This window comes from Pholis gunnellus (genome assembly GCF_910591455.1).
Source record: "Pholis gunnellus genome assembly, chromosome: 22".
Taxonomy (NCBI): Eukaryota; Metazoa; Chordata; class Actinopteri; order Perciformes; family Pholidae; genus Pholis; species Pholis gunnellus.
In genome coordinates this window covers 16,574,224-16,600,873 of record NC_136549.1, presented here as the reverse complement: position 1 = coordinate 16,600,873, position 26,650 = coordinate 16,574,224, and the positions used below count along the sequence as shown (strand labels likewise).

Sequence of the window (26,650 nt, the reverse complement as noted above, 5' to 3'; positions counted from 1 at the left end):
TCACGCTGCAGAATCTACAGTGAAATATATAAATTAAATAAATGAATACAACGTCTATGAAGTCAGGTAACTCACAAGAGACAGCTTTTGGGAAAGAATATGAAAATGGAGCCATCAAAGTTTCCCATAATGCAACTCAGAAGCACAGTTGATGAAACACTTCCTGCCTCCTGAGCGCTCACTTTGTTTGTAACGTCGGCTTTCTGTTTGAAGCTTCCTGCAGAGACACAGAGGACATTACACGACTAACAAGAACTACTTCTTATAACACACTAAACTTCATGAGTACGATCGGCGGCCCGGCCCTTTAAGAGACCAATAAACCCGTTAACGTCCTCGTGTCCTCCAGAGGCTGTTTAGCTCCAGACTCGGGTCAGACGGGACGGAAGATGGAGAGCGAGAGGTTAAACTGAAAATGAAAGGTTGTGAGGACGAGGAATAAAAACAGAACAGCAGCAGGAAAGATAACCAGCCGAAGACGTGACGCTGAAGTGATTCATAAGAGGAAGGGAGAGAAGGTGACACACATGGAATCAGAGGAACTATGAAAACATTTAGATGGAAGCAAAACAGGAAGTAAAACCTTTCAAAATACAAGACAGACGGATTTCAGGGGAATTCTGAGAGAGTGTGCTAAAGTTTAATGATGTTCTGACGAAGGAGGATTAGTGAAGAGAAAGTAAAGAGTGGATGTCAGGTAGCTTCACACTTTATCTGCTTCACCTATCTGAACAAACACGGTCAAGCACACACACACACACACACACACACACACACACACACACACACACACACACACTGCTGCTGCTTCTACTGCAAACACAACCTTCGGACGCTACACTGATAAAACACACACACACGATCCGTTGCTAATGGTCAAATACAAACACACAACCAAACGCACACACACACACACACACACACACACACACACACACACACACACACACAGACACAGATTACTGTCAGGATAAACAGCATCACATGTGAATCAGCTTTAAACTGACGTGCCCTGAAACTACTGTCGCTAAATTACGCGAATATTCAAAACAGAAACTTTCCACAAGCAGTAAGACCGAGTGTTTCTTTTTAAAGTTCAAAAACCCCGATTACGTCACACGTCAACCCTCATCCCCATCACCTCCTGTCATCGGTCCACCCTATAGAACTACTACATCAATATTGTGATAAAACATGACATCATCACAGAACGTTACAGCTCACACTCCTGCAGCCATCGTCTAATCATTAGAGAAGCCGGCGTTACTCCTCCGGACGAACGAGATCTTGTGCCTCAGTGAGATGAAGGAACTTCTAACTTATTAGACTTCTTGTATCGGAGCTTCTTTTAGATGTAAAACAAAGCCTGCAGTGATGCAACGTCAACATCAGCAGCAGCAACGCTGCTTTTAATGACTTCCCACAAAGCGCGTTCCTTCCTCCGGCTGATGGTGGAGCTCGGGGGGGTTGAGGGTTTTTTTTTTGATTGGGTATCCTTGTTATGTCACATTCAGGGACTTTGTTGTTGCTTACTGAGGCGACGCCGATGCTCCTCTTCAATGAGATCACACCTACGTGTTTTACGCTCGTTTTCAGATGGATAACCTCGGCAATGTGACGTCTTAGCGTGTTTCGAGGCCTTGAATCAGCCCAGTGAATCCCAGCTGCTCCCAATTCACAGCGCTGACAACCGTTTCCCCCAAATCCTGCAAGTGGTTCCCATCGGTTCCAGTTCATCTACGTACACTAACGGAATCAACTCGCAGACAACGTAGTTAATGCTTTGTGATCAAACACACTTGGTTTTCATTTAAGTCACTTAATTAGAATTCTAATAGCGTTAAAATCGCTTCTTCCTGGTGGTGCGTTCATGTGCTGAAGTGAAGATCCGACAACAGAGCTCCCTCCTGCAGCTGCTGCACAGCATTGCATTTACAAGCGGTGATGTTTGGGAACATGACAGGAAATACAAATACTTATTAGACAAAATGTATAAAAACTTTGTATCGAACGGTCTCCAATAATTCATTTGCCGACTTCAACCCAAACCAACAGAGGGAAGGAAATACCAAAACTCACTGTATGTGTGTGTGTTCACACTGAATCTTAAGCCTTGACGCCTGAACATTTTATAAATTTGACAAAATATTAGAAAAGATCAAATCTGGCTTTGAGGAACTGCCTGAAAGGAACAGAAGGTGTGAGTTACTGGTTAAACAGCCGGCCGGCTCCTTTAAGATCATAAACCTCGCTCACTCTGAAGTGCATCCATCGCTCTGAATAATGAGCCTTCAGTCTGCCCCGGTATTAAGCCACACAATGGACTTAAGCAACTAGACTAGCAAGTAATTAACGGCATTGTATGAAACGAAATGGAAGGAGAAAGAGCCGGCGACAATCATTAGACTGAGGGCCATTGTGGCTCTCCTCCCCCGGCCTGTTTTTGTCTTTGAGTCTCTTTTCATGTTTTCTATTCTCTTCCAAAGCAAAGCGGCGGCCCCCTGTTTTTAAATGTGTGTAATGATTACTCGTCTTTTTATAGAGAGCGACGCCTCACATCTCCGAAGCAAGTCTGACTGACATGACCCTGAATTAACAGAGAGAGAGAGAGAGAGAGAGAGAGAGAGAGAGAGAGAGAGAGAGAGAGAGAGAGAGAGAGAGAGAGAGAGAGAGAGAGAGAGAGAGAGAGAGAGAGAGAGAGAGAGAGAGAGAGAGAGAGAGAGAGACAGAGAGAGAGAGAGAGAGAGAGAGAGAGAGAGAGAGAGACTCAGGTTGCTAAACGGCCCTCCATGCTTCCTCCTCTTCGCTCAGCAGACATCCATCATCATAGAGATACAAAGACGAGAGCGTCCGTATGTGTCCTCAGTCACGAGGGGGACGTTAAAGAGCATCTGCACATATTGCGCTCTTGGGAGTTTTTTGCTAAAAGCGCGACGCTGACGAAAGTGACTTCCAAATTGCTCCATCAACGAGTCGACGCGGTCCTGGGTTTGTAATGTGGAAGACACGACGGAGAAAACCACGGGAAAACAATTTGCTTAAAATGTTTTTGTTGCATGAAAAAGCTTGTTTTCCAGCCATTTGCATTTCTGCTGCACGAGAGATAAACTGCCTCGGTGATAAAAAGGTTTCTCAACATGAGAATTTCCCTCCAAAACATGCAGAGATATAAGCGACGGCTTACTGATCGCCTGATAACAAGCCTCATTTCATCCCCATGATCATGAGATAGACAACACGTCTGTCTGTGGACGACAGCGTCCTCCCAAAAAGAGCAACAGCATCGCTCGTTCCAGCAAGTATTTGTGACGATCTTAAAGTATTTATTACAGTAAAGCCATGTTTCCCTAAATGTTTGTTTTTGCATGTTAACTCATTCGGTTTAAACCTGGTTAGTTCTGCACAGCTGCACTTAAAGAACAGGCTTCACTAATATCAGTATTAACAAAAACTGCACTGACAAACCTGAAAACTGGACTTTTTCCCGGAGGAAACTTAGTTTAACGAGCTCGATTATAAACTGTACCGACCACAGGAAACGACCCCGATGAGATCCGTGTTGATATCTGATGGACGGGCTATTTCCTCATCACATGGTATGAAGAGCAAAGAGCGTAGATGAGAACAGAAGAAGTGTGTCCAAGTCTCCCATCATGCATTGCTAATGTTGGCGGATTTAAAATGAGATGTGGAGTTCACACCTGTGCATTGGTACGAAGGGTCAGATGCAGTTCAAGATACACAATCAACTCTTTCAAAGGCCTTCTAGGAAAAGCACTTGCGAAGCTAAGACTGATTAAATATGCCATAATGATGCATTCATGCATAATTGGAAAACAAAGACTTCCCTTCAGACTTGTGAATGCCGTTTTGCAGCCAACTCCTAACCCTCCTTTCTCACATACAAAGTCCACGTCGTGGAGCCGGAACTTTAAGAGTCTTTTAGCGTTGCAACACAGGAACGTAGTCCAAACATGCAAGTTTAGAAAAATAGAATTGTTTTTTTACAACAAAAGTACTTCAAACTAAATGAAACTTTGAAGGAGCTGCAGAGGCTCAAATAAGAGAAAGACTGACGACGGCTGAAGGAGGGAAACAATCGGCTAACCAGCTAGAAATATTGTGGATTCTGTGACTTACATTGAACGTTCATGAGGAAGGGATTTCCACAGAGGACAACATTTACAAAGCTACATCCTCCGGCCTCTTGAAGCTCTGAGCCTCCCTGACAACAGCAGCTCAATGAGACCAACACATCCACAGCTGGATAAACACAACGCGGTGAAGCTCGTCTGCAGACACACAAAGTCGTTTTTTTAAGCCTTCGTGCCTCTCTGGGTTCAAAACGCACTCTACAGTTACAGATGTCAGTATTTGGTCAAGCTTTCTGCCATTGATTCAATTTCTTTGATAATTTATAGTGCAACAACTTGAAAAAATGGAATCTATATATACATCTTGTCCTCTGCTCTGTGTAAATGACCCAGAGTTAAGTTGCTGATTTTTTTGTCACGTGACTGTTGGTCTCGGCAGAGTCAGTCGTGGCTCTTGAGTTGCACTGAGAAGCGCAGAATTTAATGTTTTTTTACAGGATCCGGTTACTGCAAACAGTTTGTTTTTTGGCATAATTTTAAATGAGACATGTACAAAAAGAGATTTTGACAGTTTTTGAGAGTTTTTACAGCTTCTTTCCGTTAGAAATTGGGTATTTTTGGTGATTTTTTAAAGAAAACCCGCTGGCGTGTTTTGGGGGTCAGCTTATTACGGGATCACTTTTTGATGAAGACGAACACGTTTAAAACGGCTGCCATGTTTGCTGTTAAAGCACCGGTCGGCCTCTTTTTCACCTAAACAAATGTCTGTTTTGTGACTGCATTACTTTACAATAATGACATCCACAGAAGCTTCTACGCCTGCTGAACACCTTCACACAGGCGGCTACATCCCTCAAAGAAAGTCACAAAGAAAGTGACGTTTTTCATGTTTTTGGGAAGCAGCGAGAAACTCTCAAGATGAAAAGAGGCGAAGAGGAGCAGAACAGCTTCTTTGCTGTTTATTAGCAGCAGTCGGCATGAGTGAGCGTCCTCATTATAACATACAGGAAGTGAGGAGAAACACCCCGGCAATGAGCACATATCAAAGGTGTGGAGAGAGCAGAAGAACGCGGTGGTTGATGCTCCGCATGATATAACAGCAGCGGGTTTAAAAGAAACTTTGTGATTACCCAAAACACAGCGGCGGTTTGATGGATGTTTCACACCTTTTTAATGAGCCTTACCATTAACGATTACTGTTAGCATCAAATCCTCCGATTATTAGTTCCTTAATTAATCAGTAGAAATGTGCATCACAATTGCCCAGAAACCAAAGAGACGTCTTTAATTAGCTGTTTTTTTGTTCGACTAACAATCTGAAACCAAAAGACGTTTGATTTTAAAATGATTAAAAACACTTTTTTACTCAATTGTCAAATTAAAGGCTGATTACTTGTGTTTGTGTGTATTTTGTCGCAAAACAAGACCGAAAGTGTTATTTTATGTAACGTTATAGCTGATCAGCTATTTTTAAGATTGATTATTCTTTTTTCTCCACAAATGATCACATATAAGCACCACTTTAAATCTTGTGTTTACTCGAGATGTGTTAATGACACATTACTTTGATACTTTGATTTTTACATTTAAAAGACATTAAATATGATGCATTATTATTGTTTAAAGGCGTTTACAGCTATGTGGCTGACCAGACCTGCACAAGTTGTTTTATTTATACATTTTATTTTTGACAAAATATCTATATTTTCATTTAAAATACGTATTTTTCTAATAATATTCTGGATATGTGTGCATATGTGTAAATATGTGGGTATGTGTGTCTTTTCTTCTGTGATATATGACAAACAGTGACCTGTAAACCCGACAGTGTGTTTATTGTTTGCTTGTGTTTTCACACTATTTTCAGTAAAATATCCCCAATCTTCCTCAGATTGAACGTCTGCACCGCTGCACACAAACGTGTCAACAAACAACAGCGGAAACTAAACATCTGCTGCCGAGGGCGATGAAAAGAAACAAATGTGCTGGAAGTGAGCGATCGTCTTTGTGACTCTTTCACCTCTGACCTCTTCCTGTGTTAAATCACCGCACGGAGCTGGAAAACAAGACGTCTCTCTCTTCTCTTCTCTTGTTGTCTTTGCCAAAGTCTTTATTTAATTTCAAGCTTTGAGGTTAAGAGAAGTCTTTTTGGTGATTCGACACAGGACTAAAATCAACCGCATGGTTCCAATAGAGATAGAACACGACAACAGACTTTGTAGGATTAACGATAAAATGCAATAAAGAGAGAGAAACACAAACATTATGCGTAGAGAGCTTTCTAGACGCTCCAACAACTCGACAACTTGTAGAATCCAACACATGCTGCAGAACGTCAGCCAGACGGTCAGTGGAGAGAAAGCATGACGTCCATCTGTGAGATCGGTTCCACAGCCTGTGATTATAGTTTACAAACAGATCGTGTTTTATGGATACGACAGAACTTCAACCTTTCACGCATTTGTATTGTTTCACACTGAATAAAATGTTGTTGCACGTCCGTGATATGGGGGATAAATCCCATTATCAATGTACGTCCTTATATTTCTGTTTGGTTTTTGTGTTTATGGGAAGGAAATAAATCAATTAATTTGGTGTTCGGCATAGCACATGAATGCGGCGTCTGGAGAAGGTTTATGGAGTCCACACCCTGATTTTTCGTCTTTCTTTTGTCTCTTTGCATAATTAAACACGTCATTCTCAAACTGTCCACGCAGCAACCATCAGTCACCAGCAGCATGACACCAACAATGTTATTAGTTTTGTATTTTCTTTGTGCCGCCATATAGTTTACACAATATGTTTATTTCTTATTTGGGTCAAACTCTTCTCGGGCTCGTCCTCACTTCATTCACAGTTTACTCTGCAGCCTCGGAATGAGCTCAACAACACAACTCCCTCTGTGAAGACAAACAGCCACGTGAGTTACTAAAGCAGCCGCCTGCATTCCAGTCAAACAGGTCTGTGACAGTCCAACTGTAAAGGTCTGAAGTTTAGACAGAAACATTCTTCTGACGTAGGAACAATATTCTGGAGGGTGGAGCGATACTGCTACTGTTTACTAAGCTAGCAACACGCTCCAGCTAGCTCCAATTAAGTCAAGTTGTGTGTATCTTTGCTTTTTTTCTTTTAAATGCCTACCTAACTAGCAAGCTTGGTAGTTAGCCAGCTTGTTAGCTATGTAGTTAGCAAACTTGTTAGCTTGGTAGTTGGCAAACGTGTTAGCTATGTAGTTGGCAAGCTTGTTAGCTTGGTAGTTGGCAAGCTTGTTAGCTTGGTAGTCAGCCAGCTTCTTAGCTATGTAGTTAGCCAGCTTCTTAGCTATGTAGTTAGCCAGCTTCTTGCTATGTAGTTAGCCAGCTTCTTAGCTATGTAGTTGGCAAGCTTGTTAGCTTGGTAGTTGGCAAGCTTGTTGGCTTGGTAGCTAGCCAGCTTCTTAGCTTGGTAGTTAGCAAGCTTGTTGGCTTTCTAGTTTGCAAGCTTGTTAGTTAGCCAGCTTGGTAGTTTGCAAGCTTGTTAGTTAGCTTGGTAGTTAGCCTACTTGTTAGCCAGCTTCTTAGCTTGGTTGCTAATGGGACAATAAGCAAATAGTGTATTTAAAAGACATATTGGTACCATTAACTCTTGTCTCATAACTTGTTATAAGCCCTTCAAGTTAAATTTAAAAGGCTTTGTTGGCATTACATTTGTGTGGAGCACTTTTAGCTGGTTAGCTTAGCATAAAGACTGGAAATGGGGGGGAAACCACGAGCTTGCAAAATCCACCTACTAGTGTCTCTATAGCTTCACCTTTGCTTGTAAATGATTAAATAAACAAGCTGTAATGAGTTAATCAGTGCACTCTAGAGGAGAGCCATGCTAGCCGTTTCCCTCTATTTCCAGTATTTATGCTAAGCTAAGCTGCTATTGACTGTACAGACACGAGAGTGGTATCAAAATGCTCATCAACTCTCAGAAAAAGAAAGCAAATAATGTTACAGACTTTCCAAGATGTCAAACTATTCCTGTAAATGCTGATGTGACCGGAAACATACGAGCAAATGTATTCTTGCCAAATCTGATCTGACTCAGCCTTCAGAGTAAAGTCCACTTCAAAAAACCAAAAACAAATAGATAAGAGGAGATAAAACGGATATCATAAAGCCCAGAGCTCTGCGGACAAATGCAAACCATGTCCGGCTCTATTATCCAGAAATACCTCGCCAACCAGCAGACCTTCCTAGATCATGAACGCACCCAATGCACCCAATTTAACTCATTTTGCCTGCAGCAGAAACATTTCCAAGTCAGAAGATAATGTAAAACACTGTACAGTTTCTCCCACGAGGCTGTTCACCACGAAGCTCAGCCGCTCGCTAACTAACTTTAAACCGTCCGTTCACAAAGGAGTGCGTGAGTGTGGAAGCTTCTCCTTCTAGCAAAACATTATAAAGAGGATTTACTGAAGAGCGTATTCAAAAGACCACATACGGGTTGCTTTGGGAACACATTAGAGCTGCTATTTCCTTGGAAACATAAATTGAACATGCAACAGCAATGAGTGTTGGGACAAATGATCATCACTCATACTGACACTGGAGCCTGAGTCTGCAGTTTGCTGCAGGTTTTGTGTTTTTATATCCCTTTTGTTCAGACTTCTTCCTCCTTGTTTTCATGCCATGAATGCATAGTGTGCACCTGAAATTGTGTGTGTGGGGGGGGGGGAAGCACACATATATATATATACAGCTTTAACTTGCAAAGAAATGCAATGGCGACTGCAGTAAATTAAACGTGGCAATGAACTGCTCATGCAGCCTTGGAGCTGTATGCTCGACTGATCGGAGCATCACATTGGCCGTAGCATCAGACACCCCGAGTCCAAACAGAGCGGCCCTGCTGCAGCTGTGATGGGTTTTTATGGCTGCAGAGCTCAAGGTGGAGTGTGGAGGCTACTCTAATCCATTAACTGACACCATGGGCAATTACCTCCCCATCATGTACAGCAGTGCTTGCAACCAGATGGCCGGCAGCACTGTGTTTTTAAAGATTCATTTCCACAGAAGATGCTAATAAGGTTTATGTGCTGTAATGACCTTTGCAGACTTGACAGAGTGGACTCATTATCTGGCTGCTGCTGTAAATGGTTTAAGCACTTCTTTATCAATAAAACATCTGTTTCCACTACAACATGTACAGAATAGTAGTGGCGCCCTCCTCTAACTTCCAATTATGCTCCCCTGGGATTGGCACAGATTTAATGTGGCCAATCAATAAAAGTTAATAGATTTCTTTGCACAGGTGTTTTAAATGGCAGCGCGTGACGTTAACACTGGAGAGGAGTCAGTCCAGTTGTGGAATGCATCGTTGAAGCCGCTCAACGGGATCAGCCCACGCGCTGAGGCTCCAGATGTTCTGCGCGTTGATTAGTCCAGACACATTCCTCCCTCGTGCACTCAAACCTCCGCGCCGGAACTCCATTTAAAAAGCATTCGATTTAACATAAACTTCACTTTTAACAAAAACTACCATCTCCTAAACAAGTTTAAACTCATGTCACCAACAATCACAGCCCAGACTTCAATTCGGCTCGCATACTTTATGTCATTTTATGTTCGGAAACGCACGCGACCTCTAACTAATAACCATTGACGCCACAAGCGTCTCCCATCACGTTGATTGCATCTCGTCACATTGTCGACTCGCACGAAATCAAAGCCACAAGTAAAGTGGATACAAGTCATGCCGAAATAACACACATGTCGATGCTTTTATCTGTACAATGTAGCAGTTTGTGTCACGAGGTGCGTTTTCCATTGGCCAGCAAGCCCTTCATTATTAAATGTGAAGTTTTATGAGTGGAGTTCGGTGTGACGTTCTCTGAATGTGGGAGAAAGGGCAAATCACGAGAGCCGAACACATCCGTAAAATTCCTGGTGTGAGTGTCGGGAAGGGTTTCTGTAAAAGTGAGCTGAACGTATATTAAAACATTCTGCTTACCTCTGGATGCGCCGCTGTGATTTTCTGTCTGTATTCCCCAAAATGTGCCAAAAGTTAGAAAATAAAAAAAACCTCTGCGTGTCAAAAAAGTTCCCAAATGTACATCCCGGTGTGAGGAAAACGGGTGCGCAGAAAACAACAACACACGTTGTGTTCGAGCTGCGCAGCTTCTGCAGTCTGAAGTTTTTTAGTCCAACAATATTCCCCCAAAAACAAAACTAGTAGCCGAGCTGCTTCCTTCGTGCTTCCACACGCCCAGGAAACCCGGTTAACTACCTGCCCGGCTCAGGTGTCATTCATGACACACACACACACACATCCAGTTATTGACAAAAAGAAGCAGGAGTGTGTGTTTTCTGCATCCAGTGCGACACACACGCAGCCGGATCTGCAGCCTGGAGCCTCCGCTGCAACACAACCGGAGTAGTATCGGGATGAGGCTTTTTCTTCTTCCTCCTCCTCCTCCCTTCTCCCTATGCTGAAACCCCCCCCCCAATGCATGTCGGTTTACACAATCAGTCAAGTTAGAAAGAGTTATCCACCCTGACACTAGAAGTGTGGTTGGATTCCTTTCAAAATAAAAGCTGTGACTTCCCCAATCAGAAAAGCAAACAGTTTAAAAGAACCTCTTGGACCCGAGAGCCTACCGGGGAGCTCCATATATGGTATGATAAAGATCATACAAAAAAATAAAAATTACGAAACTAATATAATGATGTCGCATACCACGTGAAACTTCAGAACCTCAGTTCAACACCTCTCTCCTTCATACTATCGCTGAGATATATGAGCAGACAGACACCAGCAACACAAATCACATGACCGCTTTCTGATCATAAATGCCCCTCAGCTTTGGCCCAATCCCAACGGCCCCCCAAAACCCTCAAACCCTGAACCCTCAAGGACTTACTGACGTCACCTGGTGAGTGTGTGAGTGTGTGAGTGTGAGGGCTTCAGATGGTGTAAATATGAACGGGACAGCACTTTGCTGCAACATATCACGTTTATCATGAAAACGACAACAAATATGATGTATAATTGTGTGTATTTATTTTATACTTTGTACTCTTTCCTCACAAGATGAGAAGTAATTTCATTTAATCTATTTACTCGTTTTTGTCAAAACATCTTTCAATGACAAAATCTAATATTTGATGAATAAATAAATAAATACTTCTCTGATTTCATGTTTATTTTGTGTTCCATCTTTAACACTTAATGTTTCTGTGTAAATGTAAAACTCCAGGCTGAACGCACGTGAGCCGTCCTCTTTGTTTACCTTTTTTTGTTTGTTTACGTCTCCATGCGTCCACTGATACCCCGTGTGTACCTCACATTGCAATGATTTGTGATTCATAAAGGGCTCAACATGTCTGCCAGAGAGCCTCAAACACTCGATGATTTAACTGAGGGACATCCCTAAACCCTCACGGACCTCGTGGGAGCGTCCGCGAGTCCCTTTGGGGGGGGGGGGGGGGGGGGGGGGGGGGGGCATTAGGATTTGGACCATGCATACGCGTCACAATTTACGGAGACTTGCTGACGATTCAAAGGCGGTACCAAGGAGCTCGACCAATGGGTTCGAAAGATATCGCCACGCGGTAAATATAACAGAGCCAGCTGGACGAGAATCACCATCACGCACTCGACCACAGGTACGCGCAGAGGTACGCACAGCGCCTGCTTGTTTTTTTTTGCCTCGTTTGAGTTGTTTTTACGGTTTATTTGAAGACGATGCCATTTAATTGTACGAAGATGTCGGAACATGGAATCGAGATGCCTTTCACCGAGGAGGAAGTTCGGGAAATTGTGCAGAATGAGGAAACGGTGCAGAATGAACCCGGGAGTCAGTTTATTCCGGATGAGTCCTCGTCGGACGATGACGATCTCATGTTTCCCGAAAACATACAGGGCAACTGCAGTGACTTAGATTACCGTCTTCCGTCATCTGAAAGGTATGGATTCTCTTGTAAATGTTATATTTATCGATTTATTGATTTATTGGTGTCGAATTTGCGATCTATTTAGCTTTCTCAGGCCAAAATCCTGGCATAGTTGTGTCTGATTGTAGTGTGTGTGGTGGAGGTGAGGGGAGGGGATGTGTCTTTGTGTGGGTGGGGGTGGTGTGTGTGTGTGTTTGGTGGAGGTGGGGGGATGTGTGTCTTTGGGGGGGGGGGGGGGGGGGGGGGGGGTGCTTTTATGTTTACATGTATTACAATTTCAGAACCAGACCACTGAATGCACATATTTATTTTTCTTCCACATTTGGGTTTACAGTGATGACGATTATGATTACGAGCCACCCCGTGCCAGTGTCCCAGTACCTTCAGTTAAAGCAGCTCTACAATCGGCTACAGGACGTCCACGGCCTCAGCCACGCCCTGCAGCATCACCCCGGCCCGCGCCTCTACGCCCACGGTCGTTGGCATCTCCCCGGACCACTCGGTGGAGGAGAGTTTCTACTCGAGCTTCCAAGCGTAAATTGAGTTGGTCAGCATCTAGTGAGCAGGAGGAGGACGGGTGGCACAACAGAGAGGAGGCGTGCATCAAACCTGACCCTCTCAGGTTCATGCCGGCCCGGACCCCGGGTCCCACATTTGACACCACCATACCGTGGTCTCCCCTCAGCCTCTTCCAGCTTTTCTTTTCGGCATCTGTTGTCCGAAAAATTATTGACAATACCAACGCCAACGCTGCCAAAAGACAACAAGCTGGGATGACGTTCATATGGGTCGCGCTCACATTGAAGGACTTTTATATATTCCTTTCTATCATTATATTCTCTGGCCTTGTGACGATCCACAGCAGGCCTGACTACTGGAGGAAGAAATGGCCGTACAACTTCCAGTTCCCCGGTGACAGCATGTCACGGCACCGCTTTGAATCCATTTTGTGGTCACTTCACCTCAGCGACCCAGAAGAGGACGAGGAGAACGACAAAAAAAGGCACACTGCCGGGTACGACCGGCTGTTCAAGATCAAGCCGCTCTACACGGACATGGTGACCGCCTGCAAAGCACATTTCCAGCCGCATCAGAACGTGTCCGTTGACGAGCGGATGGTCGCCACCAAAGCCCGAATCAGCTTAAAGCAGTACATGAAGAACAAGCCCACCAAGTGGGGCTACAAACTGTTCGTGCTGGCTGATTCCTCGATAGGCTACACCTGGAACTTCTTTGTGCACCAGGGCAAAAGCGAGTCCAACACAGGCCACGGGCTGAGTTACTCAGCAGTGATGGACCTTTTGCCCTTTTCTCTCCTCGGTAAAGGCTACTTGTTGTTCACGGACAATTTCTACACGAGCCCCGCTCTCTTCACCGACCTGTACAAGAAGAACATCGGCTGTTGTGGGACCATCAGGAGACAAGTGACCGGCTTCCCTCAGAACAGGAGCAACGACCTGCCCAAAAAGGCTGCGAGGGGGGACATGCGCTGGATCCAGAGTGGTAAACTCCTCTTCGTGAAGTGGATGGACACGAGAGAGGTAGCGATGTGCTCCACGGTGCATCAGGCCTACAGTGGACAGACGGTGACGAGAAAGCTGAAGGAGGCTGGGGTCTGGCAGAACAAGTCCATACCAGTACCGGACAGCATCGTCGACTACAATCACAGCATGGGGGGTGTGGATTTGTCCGATTCACTGATTGGATCTTACACCGTCCGCCGCAAGACGATGAAGTGGTACAAGACTTTTTTTTACCACTTCATTGACATCGCTGCTGTGAACAGTTACCTTTTGCACAAGGAGCTGTTCAAGATGAGGCACGACTCCACCCAGAAAAAGCCCTTCACCCACAAGGCCTTCAGGGAGCAGTTGGCCAAGGAGATGCTGGAGTTTGCCGACGGCTCAGCAGCCACCCTGCCCCCACCCCCCACCCCCACCACCAACTGCATGCCTATGTTTTACGGCAATGGGGAAACGAGGGTCAGGAAGTACTGCAAGAGGTGCCATGATGCTGGACTACGGAGGGTGAAGACAGCCTCTTATTGCACAAGGTGTAATGTTCCTCTCTGCCTCACAGCCCACAAAAACTGCTTCTATATGTGGCACAGTGAACGATAAGCCCTTCACCGACAAGCCATCTTTCTCCTTCATCCATCCATCCATCCATCCATCCAGCATAAGGAGATTTTAGGGTGCATGAACGGCTCAGTTTCTCCTTCCTTCATCCATCCACCATCTTCAAGCTGCCTCCTGCCTTCTGCCATGGACCTGCTCACGTCCTGCTCACGTCCTGCTCACGTCCTGCCTAACTTCTTTTTTTTTTTTTTTTACAGATCGTAAAGGCATAATGGACAATTGTGTAAATAGTTTTTTGGTTTTATGTGTGGTTTTTACAGTTTGTATTGTTACAAATGTTTACAGTAAAAATAAATCTGTTCCATTTGGATTCAATATTCAGTTGATTTGTGTGTTATTTTGAATGGGAAAAGATGGATGTCTGGTTGAATTTTCCCCAAAAAAAGCCCAAAACTGCTGTATTGGGATGTATTGAACACCATTAGTAATATACAAGTGAAATATGTAGTTTGGTACATGAGGAAATTCAAATGGCACACATGGTGCCCAAATGTGCCCAAATGCACATTTTGGAAACCTCGCCTAAACTCTCTGTACTAAAATCTCTCATGTTGTTCTGCTTCACTTTATCAAAGTCAAACTTTGCAGAGAGACTGCTAACAACATAGCTAACATGCTATGATTGATGCTTTTATACAAAACAACTTACAACAAGAACAACCACAAAACGTAGGAAACATGTAGTACAACTTCATAATATATACAAATATACTTCAAGGAGTTTTCAGTTTATGGCTCAAGATATGTAGAGTATGCTTAGCTCAGAAAAAGAAAGCCGCTTGTCTATTTCTATCTTCTTTAAACAGAAACTGTATTTAGATGTCTGTGTTTGTCACAATCAGGCTCTCCCAAAAGGGATTTTATTTTGAAAACTGCAACAGGAAGACTCACTCTGTATTCTTTCTTCCTTGACGGACAGTTTAAACTCAGTCCCCTGTGTTTTAAACTGAAGGCCATTAAAGAAAGACAACTACCTAAAATAAAACAATATAGAATATTCACATTTTAATTAAGAAAGTAATGAACATAAAAACACTTCATCTAAATACAAAACAAGATAAAAAATACAAAACAAAACAAACTTTTTGGTGTTTTTTCCCGACAGATGTTCGTGCTGCAGCTTAATCCACGCTTTAGACTTAAACCTACTTTTAAATAGATTTCGGACAGTTTAATTTGCATCCATAATAATCTGTTTAGACCCCCCGGGGGGATATGAATTGGATTTATTGTATTTTTATTAATCTACATTTTCTTTCTCATTTTATTCCTCTCGACATTTTGAAGTCGAAGCGATCTGAGTACAGAAAAGGTCTGAGGCAGAGCGGGTCGCGCTGTCAGGCCCAGTTGAGCGTGCGGTCGCCCCTGCTGCTAGTTCGAGGGCCCGGAGCACAATGGAGGCTTTGTTGTTGGAGAATTCGTCTGAGACGTAATCCTTGACACCGGGCCGTTCGCGGGGGCCTAACCTTTTGTTTCATAAGTCTCCTGCATGCTACAGTAGAACGACTTAAAGCGAGTGCAGAGTCAGCAGCAGAGACTCGTGCAGCAGCGAGTGAAGTCTGTGTTTTGGGTGTAGAAAGGTCAAGGGTCAATGAGCAGGGAGTGAAGTTCTTTGCTTTTAAAGATTTATGTCCTCTCGTGTAGGAATCAGTGGGCTTCAGGCCGGACAGCTACTCTGTTAAAGTTAACCTGTAGTTCTCCTCACAGACTCACAGACTCACAGGTTTCTTTATTTGCTAACAAGCCACCTTTTCTTAAACTCTTCATGGATGTCGGCATCATTAAACATGCATCTAATCTCACCTCCAAAACTCACTCAGACCTCCGAAAACACTTCATACACGTCTCAAGGTACCAGCTCGTGGGACCAAAACACTGGAACCAAGTCTCACTCAGAGAGGAAACGCTGTCACTCATAACACACTGACTTACAAAATAATAACAACTATAACTTTAATGACTTTTCACATAAATCAGTATTTCATCACAGAAGAGGAATAACACCTTTTTACTTTATTGACTGAACTAAAGTAACAAGAATGAACGAGAAATGCAGCATGTTTCTATTTCCTTGCATATAGTAATTTACTTTTGCAAAATAAAAAGTTGAAATAAGAGTTTTTTTATGTTTCAATGCGTTTACTGCAGAAATGCTGGACTTTTGTCAGTGTTCTGTTTTTAATGTGTTTCTAACATTTAAAAACAAGTGTGCAGCCTTCCTGGTTGTCAGTACATTTTCTGAAACACAACAAATATATATTTTTTGAAAGTCTTTTTAAATTGATTGCTAATTAAGTGGATCAAAGATTCCCCCCAAAAAGATAGCAGCGTGTGTCCCTCATGTTGTACTGAAAAACTCATTACAGTAAGTTTTTTAATCACTCACTGACAGACTGTCTATCTGTTCATCAGTCTGGATAATTATCTCTCTCTGTGTGTGTGTGTGTGTGTGTGTGTGTGTGTGTGTGTGTGTGTGTGTGTGTGTGTGTGAGTGTGTGTGTGTCGCCCGTGTTGCATCTTGTGGACTCAAAGAACATCGATATTTGTAGATTCTGCAAAAAACGTGGACGTTTCCAAGATTCAAGCTTTCTACAACATCTGCACATGGACAGCAATAAAGATATTATTTTTATTTTTAGTTATATTAGTAATGTTTGTTACATGTTTTCCGTACTTATGTTCTGTTGTTTTTGTTTTACTCAGTTTACGTAATTATTTTAAGCCCAGTCCTGATCCTAAACTTAACTCAGTGGTTTTGTTGCCTAAACCTAAGCTTGTGTTTTAGGTCGTGAAATACTCTCGAAATGCAATCTAATGATTTCACGTACAGGGACACGAATTGTACATTTTTATTTTGCGTCGTTCTGCACAAAAATAATGAAATTGAAAAGTGAAAACAAGCTCTAACGTCACATTCCCCTATCTAGTTTGTTTGAAGTGTACTTTCTTCTTCTGTTGTTTCCTCAGATGTCTTTTTGTCTCTCATCACACATGCAGCGTTAAGCCCTCTGCTTTCACTCAAAGCCTGATCTTGACCCATGACCTTTGACCCTGTGTAGGTCTGGAAACCTTCACACATACCAGGACGTCCGGTCAGTCGTCCGCGTATAGAACATTCCTGCTAAATGCCCTCATCTCCATTTCTCACTTCTATTATCTTTGTGTGGACGACAACACGCAACTAATTTGTTCCAAAATCACATCTGCACAAAAAACAGTTAGGTTTAGGCAACAAAACAACCAATAGTTAGGTTCAGTCAACAAAACAACCAATAGTTAGGTTCAGGCAACAAAACAACCAATAGTTAGGTTCAGGCAACAAAACAACCAATAGTTAGGTTCAGTCAACAAAACAACCAATAGTTAGTTTAGGCAACAAAACAACCAATAGTTAGGTTCAGTCAACAAAACAACCAATAGTTAGGTTCAGGCAACAAAACAACCAACAGTTAGGTTCAGTCAACAAAACCATGAAAAGTTAGGTTCAGTCAACAAAACAACCAATAGTTAGTTTAGGCAACAAAACCATGAAAAGTTAGGTTCAGGCAACAAAACAACCAATAGTTAGTTTAGGCAACAAAACCATGAAAAGTTAGGTTCAGGCAACAAAACAAGCAATAGTTAGTTTAGGCAACAAAACCATGAAAAGTTAGGTTCAGGCAACAAAACAACCTTTCGTTGAAATGTGTTTAAAATGGTGCAAAGAACATTCAGATTATTCTATTCCGTGCAGCGCTGCTGTATCTTGACTTGAATAATTAATTCAGTGAAAGGCTGAAATTGGAAAAAGCATTTACAGACTATACAGTGAAAATGACATTGTCACACAATGCAAACAGTTCTTCCTCTTACAAATGAAAAGTTGAACTCGTATGTAATGAAAAGAAACCTTTATCCGTTCAGCACACTCAAGACTTTTAGTCGCACTTGACCGTTAGCTTGTGGGTTGCAGTGGTTCACTAGCAGAGCATCATGGTAGGAAGTGTGTTTTAAGAAAATGTAGTTTTGAGAGGTTTAAAATAACATAATTGGACTAAAAATACATGTTTATCCATCAATTCATCCAATAAAATCCATCCATCCATCGTCAGTCCATCCATCCATGGGAATGTGGGTTATTTTTGTTTGAGCTGAGAGAGGTATTCAAACAGCTCATTATTACAATACCCACAGGTGTGTTTGTGTGTGTGTGTGTGTGTGTGTAAGTGTGTGTGTGTGCGTGTGAATGGAAGTGAGAGAGATGTCAGACGTGAATGATTTATGAGTATGTAAATGAGATTGTTGAACTGTTGAAGGACAGTGAAGAGCAAGACTGTATAGACACACACACACACACACACACACACATTACACATTAACACGTAATATTCTGCTCTGTCAAAGCTGTCAATCTGAAACTATTCTCCATTTCAGATGTGCATAAATAAACATTATCTCAGCCAATGAAAATCCTAATCTAAATGAACTGTTGTTTGCGTTACAGAGACATTTACAGAGATAAAATGTTCAATGAAATTCAAAAGTGCAAAATGTTATTATTACATATATATATATATATATATATATTGTATAAGTGCCAAGAAAATGGTCTCAAAATACTATAACGTCCACAAAAGGTTTACTAGATAACTCTCTAAAAGCTTAGCTTTCACACTGAAACACCAAAACAGGAAAATATCTTCATCCTCCTCTTTTAGTTCTCACAGATCTTTCACAAACGTAGTCGAATACTCTCCTCTGACTCAACGCAGGCTTCGTTATCGACATATATTTTCTGTTTCTGTTGTGAGACGATGACATGAGCGAAAAATACTGATTTGATTGAGGGTCACAAATGCTTCACCTGGCAGCCAGCGCTCGCTGTAATTCCCAGGCTGCTGCATTGACCCCTCGATGAAATCACTATTTCATACGTGTGCAGTCGTCTCTCAGAGAAAACATAAAGATACAGTGATAGAAAGGGAGAGCCACATCTACGAAGTAAAGACTCTCAGTTCAGACTGAAAACGTGAGATATGATGTCTACAAAATGCAAAAATGTCAAGGTTGGAAGTGTGGAAAGAAATGGATGGATCCAACAAACAGCAATCTTTCCTCCAGGAGACCGTTTGTTCCCCAAGTGGAACGAGAAGTCAACAGTGATTTATTTGTTACGTAACTTGCGTACTTCAGTAACGGCTCGTCCGTAGTATGTATGTATACCTAAAAGGTTGACATAGATTTTGACAAAAGTTTTTTTCCTAAACCTATAACTAAGTATTTCACGATCTTTTCCTAAACCTAACGTAGTATTTCACAATCTTTTCCTGAACCTATAACTAAGTATTTCACCATATTGTCCTAAACCTAAGTATTTCACGATCTTTTCCTAAACTTAACTAAGTATTTCACGATCTTTTATGAACCCTTACTAAGTATTTCACGATCTTTAACTAAACCTAACTAAGTATTTCACGATCTTTTCCTAAACCTAAGTATTTCACGATCTTTTCCTAAACCTAACTAAGTATTTCACGATCTTTTCCTAAACCTAAGTATTTCACGACCTTTTCCTAAACCTAACTATGTATTTCACGATCTTTTCCTAAACCTAAGTATTTCACGACCTTTTCCTAAACCTAACTATGTATTTCACGATCTTTTCCTAAACCTAAGTATTTCACGACCTTTTCCTAAACCTAACTAAGTATTTCACGATCTTTTCCTAAACCTAAGTATTTCACAATCTTTTCTAAACCGAACTAAACAGTTTTGTTGCTGAAACCTAAAAAAAAGACCGTATGTATGTGACGAGTGGAAATTGACACGTGTTGCAGGCTTTCTTAAGAAAACGCACAAAAAAGTATGCTTTCGTCAGATATCATGCAAACCGTTGCCTGAGGATACGTAGCTCGATATGAGGCGTGAAAGACTCTTTTTAAAGATGAATATTGCCGCCATACATCATCAAAACACAGAGTGCATCAATCTAACCCTGCGATGTGTCATAAACACAAAGGGGACATGAAAAAAAGCCAGGTGTGACATCAGGCAGTGGGAAGTGCATTGAAAGCGGGACAATATAATGAACCGCGGTGCATTTAGGATGTTATTTAAAAAAAACATTCACTCCTTCTCGGTTTAATGAAGCTGTTTTTCTGCAGTACACCCACTCCATCTCATTCTGTGTAAAAGAAAGACCTTCTCTCATGTCTCTATAATGAAGCCTTTGAAGAGACGGCGTCTCATAGAAAGAACGGGGGAGGCGATGATCCGTCATACGAGCTGGAAGAAAAACCTCCAAGTTCTGTTTACTGATGCAAAAGCATTTTGTTTAATTAGGTGTCTGTTTAAAAACCTCCTGTTATAGAGTTTAAATAAAGACCCGAGAGTGTGAAGAGATGAAGTTAGAGCCTCAAACTATCCAAACTCGCTGACACACAGATTTACGTTCCCGTCCGTGAACAGGATACAGGATTGGAAAGTGGGTATTGATCGGAGGGGGAGTCATACAGAACTGGGTTCATCTTCTCTGCAATTATGGAAGAAACAAATTGAGCGCCTCGTCAAGTCCATTAGGGAACAAATAGAATATCTCAGTTACATCGATACGCGACTTGTTAACGGCACGTCCAGCGTGCTAGGGAAGATTAATTTGCTCCCGAGCGTCAGACCACACAATTTATTCTTAATTTACAATGAAAGGTAAATGCAGTCTGGTATTGATGGGAGTGCACTGGTGTGTGTTAGTAGTATTAGTATGAGTCATATCAGCAGAGGCAACGGTGGTATTTTAGTTTTCAGTGGACTTTTTACGCAGATTAAATACATTCTCGTGGAGGAAACATTTCAAATTTTTGGCCTGTTAGTCTTCAGATATTAAATAAAAGTCTGATGTTTTGAAAAAGACATATTTAACATTTTTATATTTGTAAAAGGGCGAGAATGTTGCGTAAACGCCACAGCTTTTTACAGCCTAAGTGAATTTGAAATGCCTTTAAAAGACACAAAATTCAACAACAAATACACAAGAGATGGTACAAAACACAAAAAGACACAAACTAATACAGCAAAGCAGCAGATCATTGACTACATGTCAGGAGAATCATCCAAACACAGAGAAGAGAAAACAATAACACAATAAAGAAAATAACACGTGTACGATAATGAAAAAACAATCCCCAACTCTCTTATTTGATCCATTGTTAATAGAACAAAATATTGATTCTATCAGTGTTGACATGAGTTATGGCGACATGGATCAATGTTCTCTTCTCTCTCGTGGAATGAAAGCAAATTGTCGTACTAGTCCTTTAAAGTGACAGAATATTATGCATTAAAAAAACAGAAATCTGTCAAACCTTCAACGAACTGATTACTCAATCACTAATCAGGGAAACAAACCCCGAACCCAGGCCCGGTTAGTGCCTTGCTCTACACTCTGACACTGTGTGTGTGTGTGTGTGTGTGTGTGTTGATAACATGGTCGTTGGTGACTGCAGAGGGCTGTGAAACAAAGAACAGGTAGATTGATGATTGATTAGCTGTGGCTGTCTGGCTGACTGAGGCTCATTGGCAGCCGTCACTTTGATGAATTACACCGCCGAGAAAAACACACTGAACTCTGATTACAGCAAGACTATGTGTGTGTGTGTGTGTGTGTGTGTGTGTACTGGGGTTGATGGCCTGTGTATATGACTGTGAGCGTTTGCTTTTTAGTGCATGTTGCCGGTGTAGTTTCCATGCTAATCCGCCTCCGTGTGCGTCCGAGTTTCACGGCATCCTGAACTCCTGGTTTAGTATTCTGCCGCGCTGCCGCCCCCATAAGTCTGGCCCAAGGTCCTCGTGTTGTCTCGTAAACAGAGGGCGACTTGTTCATATTTAACAAGATGGACGACAGGTGTGTTTCATTGTCTCTCAGCTCCACCACCTGTCTCGGGATGAACTGAATAATTTACGCTGAAACAGGCGACCCCGCTTCTTTTGATCCGGGGATTTGATTAAATAAAACACTTCGGGAGCGGACGCGATCGCCGTTTGAAGGCTGACGTTGAAGGTTGCAACAGTGTTCAACACTATAGTTCAAATATCATTTGCAGATGACACTGATCTATTTATCGGCAATACAAATTTGACAGCACTCATTAAAGAAGAAAACTTTTTTGTGTATTGAAAATGGTTTCAGACGAATCGATTGGCAATAAATGTGAAGATGTTTTATCATATTTGCAAAGATGAATCGTTATTTGGGAACTCGTGAAATTGTATTTTGACGTTGAACAAAAATGAAGGAGAAACTATTATACAAATAATTAGTGCTTTATTACATTATTTTTGTCTTCTAACATTTTACTACAGCCGAGTATACCCATATCTTACTGTAATATTGTACGTGCAAGCACTTTCCCCACATATCTTAAAATGAGATTATTGGGATAATCGGATCATAATCTACTAAATGAACATCATGCTGTATTGAAGAAGACTTGAAACTAGAGATTGAGACCATAAACTCATGTTTACAATGTTTACTGAGGTAATAAATCAAGAGAGAAGTAGAGTCATTTTCTCATAGACTTCTATACAACCAGAGGAGTCGCCCCCTGGTGGACACTAGAGAGAATGCAGCTTTAAGACTTCCGCATTGGCTATTTTTGATTTTCACATTCTTCACATATGTGCCTCTGTTGAATCATGTTGTTTTTGTCATAATCTATCGCAGCCTAACTTGTAAATTGAAGATGAGTATGCATGTTAAAGATATGCATATTAATGTTTTTTTTTGTTTCTTATAGTTGTTTTTATTTATAGATATTTTCTCCTCTTTACGTGACTTTTTCAGAGACGCCTGTGTGAGTTTCTACCTCAGCCGAACATTTATTTTATTTCTATCTACTTATCTCTGTCTGACCTTTCCTTTTAGAAAAAAATTGCAAATAAAACATCAAATATAAGGTGACTGTGGCAGTTGTTGCTCATATTTTTAATCCTCCCACCTCATTTAACGCGTTTCCCCCATTATCTCCAAACATCCACCTGTTTATTTATGGTGAGATAAGATAATTAAAGGTTATGAAGCAGTTCATTTGGTCAACAGAGGCGATAATGACTCTCCCTCCCTCTTAAAATGAAGATGATAATAGTTCCTCCATCAGAAGATCAAGCACTCCCCTGCTTTATTATCTCTGCACATTAACAACCAATTAATCCTCAAACCGTCGTGACATTGATTCGACTCGCAGCTCTGCCTCTCAAGGTGGGTTTGGTTTCACCTGAACCGGCTGTTCACTTTCTCTGAACGCGTGGTTTTAAGATGCTCGTTGACCTCCTGAGCAAAAGCCATCGAGCCTGTTTTTAGACAAATCACAAAGAGGTCCACGTTTCTAGTCGAACACGTCACCTCGTTACCTTTCCTTCCACACACAGACGACCACAACGTGTCAGGACCAAACGTCCACGTCGAGTCGTTACTGAACAATCTGCAGACGAACCTGTATCTCATTCAACCTTTATTCATGAAGAGTTTGCCGCTAACATCCCATTAATAGTTTAGTAAAATAACATTAACAATAGTAAAGGAACTGACAGAATCAGTTCATGAACAAAGACCACGCCAATAACCTTATTCATTACACATTTAAGGTGGAGGATGATTAAGAGTCTGGACCAGGTTCCAACCTCTGGATCCAAACCTACAATAACTATGCAAAGCCAGGCCGGGAGAGTCACCACTCAAGGACTGAGAATTGTTTCCCAAGGTGTGACCCTCCATTGTTATTTTGACCTTTTGCAGTTCTCCTCTAGCTGTGAATTCTCTTTTGGATACGAGTACGAACCTCTGATCTCTAACCGGCCCTCCGTCCTTGATTTTCGCCCCGAGGCTGCCGCGAGTTTCTTTCATTGTGCTGAAAAAATGAGAAGCACGCTCAGCAATGTTCCCCACAAAAAAAACAATATATAAATAACTGCTCGTGTGATATTACAGTATGGGTGGATGCTGCTTTCATCTGTGATCTGTCCGGTGAGCTCAGGACAAACACATTGAAGCCATAAATCAAAAGGAAGGGTGTTCTCTTCAAGCGGAGCAAGAAACAGAAAAACACAACTGCTGTTGTTTTTCAAACGAAAACGGTAACATTAAAAAATAACTGCAGAACCACGTCTCTGCTCTCACAAGAACAGCATAGAAATAGAAGTTTAAGAAGATAGCAATCTATAGTGTAAGAGTCGGTTAACCGATATTTTGTGTTATTATACGTTTTCTGATGACGTTGTAGCAGCTGATATTAACGTTGTGAATTATGCGCTAAAATGTAACTTTATACTTGGAATAAGCTCTCAGGGTGTGCTCAAATAATGCACCATGTACTTAGTATTTCATTTGTTTAAATCAGGTGTACATGAGCAACCTAAGCATGCAGGAATAGGGCAATGGTTCCCAACATAAGGACCTGAAAGACAATTTAATGGAATTAAAAGGACAGAAAAGCACCAAATGATGTATATTTATCAGACTTCTCTCAAATCTTTCTTTAAATGTTTTACCAGAATACATTTAGAAGCATTATTTGACACATGTCAGTGGTGACGACGGGTCCCCATGAGTCTAAAAAGGTTGGTGACCGGTGGAATAGTCTGGAGAAGAAGTGAATATAATCAACAAAACATTCAAATCAACATTGCTCCATTGATTCCCTGCTTTACGTCACAAGAGAGTTACACTTAATTACGTAATAAGTGACCTTTAAACTGATTTTGGTTCCATTTATGTGCTGATAGAATTAAATTAAATCAAATTTGTATCTAATCTGTCCCTTTAACTCTGTGTTTAGTCTAGAAATAAATAACAATGATGAATCTGATCTCCAGCTCAAGAAAAAGATTTCAACATTTCCTGCAGCGGTAGTTTTGTCCTCAGAAGAAATCAGAGTGTATTTGACATTTAAAATAAATCGAGCAAACGACGACAGGAAGTGTGGCTGAAAGATGTAATTAAAGGAAAATCCTTTGAGAACAAAACTTCAAAAGAAACTTCAGAATACTGATCTTCTCTGCTGCATTTTCACTTCACTAGATTTAGGCAAGGCCGCCCTCTGGTGCTCAAAGTGTGTTTGTCTTTCTGCGTGAGCTTCTCATAAACATAGAATACCGCAATCCTTTCACAGAATTCATGTATTCAGATGCTTTACTTCAGTAAAAGTACACTGTAAAAAATACTATTGAACATACATACGTTGAACATCTGGACACAGTGTATTTTCGGCATGCTGAATTTGACATAGTATTTTTTGGGACACATACATTTCTACATCTCACAGTAAACGTATGAATGAATGTCATAAAAACATGTGTCCTCTAACATTTGTTTATCTTTGTGTGCTGTAACTTCTGCAGCTTTAGTTGTTCTCCCTGCTCTCCCATCATGCTTCTGTCACATCTGTTTGCGATAATGATTAAAAATGGAACTAATTTCCTTTAATCAGCAGGAATCAGATTGTCGTCAGTTCATTACGGTCTTTTAACGGCTCACTGCTGCCGAATAACAGGCTCCACCGAGCAGAACAATCCAATAAACGGAGGTTTTTAAATGTGAATCAAGCGTTTCCCGCCACCAGTTATCTCGACTGCTGTCTGATAAGCTTCAGCTGTCGTCTCTCTGGTGGAGGATATGAAATATGGAGATGTTACTGTTCATTCATGATTTAATGCTTTTGCTGCTGCAGCAAATGGCAACAGTTTTAAATCAGTATCAGCAACTCCCCAAAAGATGGCAGCACAGACTAATAGCTAATCTGTGTGTGTGTGTGTGTGTGTGTGTGTGTGTGTGTGTGTGTGTGCGGCAAACCTCCGGTTCTGAAAAGTGAAGTCAAAGCTTCATGTGTTAAAGCTGCATTCTCTCTAGTGTCCACCAGGGGGCGACTCCTCTGGTTGTATAGAAGTCTATGAGAAAATGACTCTACTTCTCTCTTGATTTATTACCTCAGTAAACATTGTAAACATGAGTTTATGGTCTCAATCTATAGTTTCAAGTCTTCTTCAATACAGCATGATGTTCATTTAGTAAATGATGGTCCATTTAGAGTCACACAGACCATAAAGCAGGGGATGCTTTAGGGGCGGGGCTTACTGTGATTGACAGGTCTTGGATTTGTTCGTATTTTTGTCTCACAAATGTTCACACTTCGTGAAAGTTAATTGTAACAACTTAAGTCTCGTTAGAAAGTGAGGACATTTTGGAAAAAGGGGATTATTTTTCTTTGTGGTTTAAGAGGTCATATTATAACTAAAGATGATACTTTATGCAGAGATCAAGAGAAGATCAACATCAAAAATATTTAAAAAAAAATGTTGTAACGTGAGAAAAGTGAGGACGTGTTTGAGGAAACCCTTTGTCTGGTCCTCACATCTTCAAAGGGATGATCGACGGTTTAGACTATATTTTAGGGTTAAGCTCCGACTTACATTGAGGCTCATGTTGAGCTGAGGCTCGATGTTTGGACGGTTACGCTTCGCGTCC

At 41.6% G+C, this 26,650-nt stretch overlaps 1 protein-coding gene across 2 annotated transcripts in view; it reads right to left on the bottom strand.

Moving 5' to 3' along the window:
• Positions 1-10,534, bottom strand: part of LOC306713758 (plexin-B2-like) — a 133,437-nt gene extending 122,903 nt beyond the window's left edge. For both annotated transcript variants that reach the window (XM_079183584.1, XM_079183585.1), the window contains exon 1: positions 10,074-10,534. The gene's annotated coding sequence lies outside the window, so the exon portion shown is untranslated. The remainder of the gene's footprint in view (positions 1-10,073) is intronic.
• Positions 10,535-26,650: the final 16,116 nt, after the last annotated feature.